A 7,098-nucleotide genomic window follows, 5' to 3' on the forward strand; every position below is an offset into this window, starting at 1 on the left:
ATCAAGTGATATTTGGATGTGATGCATTTGTTCCAATGTTTACATCTGTATCCTACAGAGCCTTTAAAGGGAAGAGTCTGTTCACATCTAGAAGTAGTAGTAGTAGAGGAGTATTAATACCTGGGTGTTGTTTCACCATAGAGGTAGTAGATGATATCTAAACATACCTGACCATATATCTATACATACCTGACCATATATCTATACATACCTGACCATATATCTATATCTATACATACCTGACCATATATCTATATCTATACATACCTGACCATATATCTATATCTATACATACCTGACCATATATCTATACATACCTGACCATATATCTATATCTATACATACCTGACCATATATCTATACATACCTGACCATATATCTATACATACCTGACCATATATCTATACATACCTGACCATATATCTATATCTATACATACCTGACCATATATCTAAACATACCTGACCATATATCTAAACATACCTGACCATATATCTATACATACCTGACCATATATCTATATATACCTGACCATATATCTATATCTAAACATACCTGACCATATATCTATACATACCTGACCATATATCTATACATACCTGACCATATATCTATACATACCTGACCATATATCTATATCTATACATACCTGACCATATATCTATATCTATACATACCTGACCATATATCTATATCTATACATACCTGACCATATATCTATACATACCTGACCATATATCTATACATACCTGACCATATATCTATACATACCTGACCATATATCTATACATACCTGACCATATATCTATACATACCTGACCATATATCTAAACATACCTGACCATATATCTATACATACCTGACCATATATCTATACATACCTGACCATATATCTATATCTATACATACCTGACCATATATCTATATCTATACATACCTGACCATATATCTATACATACCTGACCATATATCTATAACATACCTGACCATATATCTATACATACCTGACCATATATCTATATCTATACATACCTGACCATATATCTATACATACCTGACCATATATCTATACATACCTGACCATATATCTATACATACATACCTGATCTATATCTATACATACCTGACCATATATCTAAACATACCTGACCATATATCTATACATACCTGACCATATATCTATACATACCTGACCATATATCTATATCTATACATACCTGACCATATATCATACCTGACCATATATCTATACATACCTGACCATATATCTATATCTATACATACCTGACCATATATCTATATCTATACATACCTGACCATATATCTATATCTAAACATACCTGACCATATATCTATACATACCTGACCATATATCTATACATACCTGACCATATATCTATATCTATACATACCTGACCATATATCTATACATACCTGACCATATATCTATACATACCTGACCATATATCTATACATACCTGACCATATATCTATACATACCTGACCATATATCTATACATACCTGACCATATATCTATATATACCTGACCATATATCTATACATACCTGACCATATATCTATACATACCTGACCATATATCTATACCTGACCATATATCTATACATACCTGACCATATATCTATATACTGACCATATATCTATATCTATACATACCTACCATATATCTATACATACCTGACCATATATCTATACATACTGACCATATATCTATACATACCTGACCATATATCTATACATACATACCTGATATATATCTATACATACCTGACCATATATCTATATCTATACATACCTGACCATATATCTATACATACCTGACCATATATCTATACATACCTGACCATATATCTATATCTATACATACCTGACCATATATCTATACATACCTGACCATATATCTATACATACCTGACCATATATCTATACATACCTGACCATATATCTATATCTATACATACCTGACCATATATCTATACATACCTGACCATATATCTATACATACCTGACCATATATCTATACATACCTGACCATATATCTATATCTATATACCTGACCATATATCTATACATACCTGACCATATATCTATATCTATACATACCTGACCATATATCTATACATACCTGACCATATATCTATATCTATACATACCTGACCATATATCTATACATACCTGACCATATATCTATATCTATACATACCTGACCATATATCTATATCTATACATACCTGACCATATATCTATACATACCTGACCATATATCTATATCTATACATACCTGACCATATATCTATACATACCTGACCATATATCTATATATACCTGACCATATATCTATACATACCTGACCATATATCTATACATACCTGACCATATATCTATACATACCTGACCATATCTATATCTACATACCTGACCATATATCTATACATACCTGACCATATATCTATATCTATACATACCTGACCATATATCTATACATACCTGACCATATATCTATATCTATACATACCTGACCATATATCTATACATACCTGACCATATATCTATATCTATACATACCTGACCATATATCTATATATACCTGACCATATATCTATACATACCTGACCATATATCTATATATCTATACATACTGACCATATATCTATACATACCTGACCATATATCTATACATACCTGACCATATATCTATATCTATACATACCTGACCATATATCTATATCATACATACCTGACCATATATCTATATCTATACCTGACCATATATCTATACTATACATACCTGACCATATATCTATACATACCTACCATCTATACATACCTGACCATATATCTATACCTGACCATATATCTATACATACCTGACCATATATCTATATCTATACATACCTGACCATATATCTATACATACCTGACCATATATCTATACATACCTGACCATATATCTATATCTATACATACCTGACCATATATCTATACATACCTGACCATATATCTATACATACTATATATCTATACCTACCACCATATATCTATACATACCTGACCATATATCTATACATACCTGACCATATATCTATACATACCTGACCATATATCTATACATACCTGACCATATATCTATATCTATACATACCTGACCATATATCTATATCTAACATACCTGACCATATATCTATACATACCTGACCATATATCTATACATACCTGACCATATATCTATATCTATACATACCTGACCATATATCTATATCTATACATACCTGACCATATATCTATACATACCTGACCATATATCTATACATACCTGACCATATATCTATATCTATACATACCTGACCATATATCTATACATACCTGACCATATATCTATACCTGACCATATATCTATACCTGACCATATATCATACCTGACCATATATCTATATCTATACATACCTGACCATATATCTATACATACCTGACCATATATCTATACATACCTGACCATATATCTATACATACCTGACCATATATCTATATCTATATATACCTGACCATATATCTATACATACCTGACCATATATCTATACATACCTGACCATATATCTATATCTATACATACCTGACCATATATCTATATCTATACATACCTGACCATATATCTATACATACCTGACCATATATCTATACATACCTGACCATATATCTATACATACCTGACCATATATCTATATCTATACATACCTGACCATATATCTATATCTATACATACCTGACCATATATCTATATCTATACATACCTGACCATATATCTATACATACCTGACCATATATCTATACATACCTGACCATATATCTATATCTATACATACCTGACCATATATCTATACATACCTGACCATATATCTATATCTATACATACCTGACCATATATCTATATCTATACATACCTGACCATATATCTATATCTATACATACCTGACCATATATCTATATCTATACATACCTGACCATATATCTATATCTATACATACCTGACCATATATCTATATCTATACATACCTGACCATATATCTATACATACCTGACCATATATCTATATCTATACATACCTGACCATATATCTATATCTATACATACCTGACCATATATCTATATATACCTGACCATATATCTATACATACCTGACCATATATCTATATCTATACATACCTGACCATATATCTATATCTATACATACCTGACCATATATCTATATCTATACATACCTGACCATATATCTATACATACCTGACCATATATCTATACATATCTATACTGACCATATATCTATACATACCTGACCATATATCTATATCTATACATACCTGACCATATATCTATATCTATACATACCTGACCATATATCTATACATACCTGACCATATATCTATACATACCTGACCATATATCTATACATACCTGACCATATATCTATACATACCTGACCATATATCTATACATACCTGACCATATATCTATATCATACCTGACCATATCTATATACCTGACTATATCTATACATACCTGACCATATATCTATATCTATACATACCTGACCATATATCTATACATACCTGACCATATATCTATATCTATACATACCTGACCATATATCTATACATACCTGACCATATATCTATACATACCTGACCATATATCTATACATACCTGACCATATATCTATATCTATACATACCTGACCATATATCTATACATACCTGACCATATATCTATACATACCTGACCATATATCTATACATACCTGACCATATATCTATACATACCTGACCATATATCTATATCTATACATACCTGACCATATATCTATACATACCTGACCATATATCTATATCATACCTGACCATATATCTATACATACCTGACCATATATCTATACATACCTGACCATATATCTATACATACCTGACCATATATCTATACATACCTGACCATATATCTATACATACCTGACCATATATCTATATCTATACATACCTGACCATATATCTATACATACCTGACCATATATCTATACATACCTGACCATATATCTATATCTATACATACCTGACCATATATCTATACATACCTGACCATATATCTATACATACCTGACCATATATCTATACATACCTGACCATATATCTATACATACCTGACCATATATCTATATCTATACATACCTGACCATATACTATACATACCTGACCATATATCTATACATACATACTGACCATATATCTATACATACCTGACCATATATCTATACATACCTGACCATATATCTATATCATACCTGACCATATATCTATACATACCTGACCATATATCTATACATACCTGACCATATATCTATATCTATACATACCTGACCATATATCTATACATACCTACCTGACCATATATCTATATCATACCTGACCATATATCTATACATACCTGACCATATATCTATACATACCTGACCATATATCTATACATACCTGACCATATATCTATACATACCTGACCATATATCTATACATACATACCATGATCTATACATACCTGACCATATATCTATACATACCTGACCATATATCTATATCTATACATACCTGACCATATATCTATACATACCTGACCATATATCTACATACATACTGACCATATATCTATATCTATACATACCTGACCATATATCTATATCTAAACATACCTGACCATATATCTATATACCTGATATATCTATATCTATACATACCTGACCATATATCTATATCTATACATACCTGACCATATATCTATATCTATACATACCTGACCATATATCTATACATACCTACCTGACCATATATCTATATCTATACATACCTGACCATATATCTATACATACATACCTGACCATATATCTATACATACCTGACCATATATCTATATCTATACATACCTGACCATATATCTATATCTATACATACCTGACCATATCTATACATACCTGACCATATATCATATCTAAACATACCTGACCATATATCTATACATACCTGACCATATATCTATACTATACCTGACCATATATCTATATCTACCTGACCATATATCTATACCTGACCATATATCTATATCTATACATACCTGACCATATATCTATATCTAAACATACCTGACCATATATCTATACATACCTGACCATATATCTATATCTATACATACCTGACCATATATCTATATCTAAACATACCTGACCATATATCTATACATACCTGACCATATATCTATACCTCTATATCATACATACCTGACCATATATCTATACATACCTGACCATATATCTATACATACCTGACCATATATCTATATCTATACATACCTGACCATATATCTATACATACATACCCTGACCATATATCTATACATACCTGACCATATATCTATATCTATACATACCTGACCATATATCTATACATACCATACCTGACCATATATCTATACATACCCTGACCATATATCTATACATACCTACCTGACCATATATATCTATATCTACATACCTGACCATATATCTATACATACCTGACCATATATCTATATCTATACATACCTGACCATATATCTATATATACCTGACCATATATCTATATCTATACATACCTGACCATATATCTATACATACCTGACCATATATCTATACATACCTGACCATATATCTATACATACCTGACCATATATCTATATCTATACATACCTGACCATATATCTATATACTATACATATCCTGACCATATATATCTATACATACCTGACCATATATCTATACATACCTGACCATATATCTATATCTATACCTGACCATATATCTATACATACCTGACCATATATCTATATCTATACATACCTGACCATATATCTATATCTATACATACCTGACCATATATCTATATCTAAACATACCCGACCATATATCTATACATACCTGACCATATATCTATATCTATACATACCTGACCATATATCTATACCCTGACCATATATCTATACATACCTGACCATATATCTATATCTATACA

The sequence above is a fragment of the Oncorhynchus gorbuscha genome, linkage group LG18, assembly GCF_021184085.1.
Source record: "Oncorhynchus gorbuscha isolate QuinsamMale2020 ecotype Even-year linkage group LG18, OgorEven_v1.0, whole genome shotgun sequence".
In the NCBI taxonomy this organism is placed as follows: Eukaryota; Metazoa; Chordata; class Actinopteri; order Salmoniformes; family Salmonidae; genus Oncorhynchus; species Oncorhynchus gorbuscha.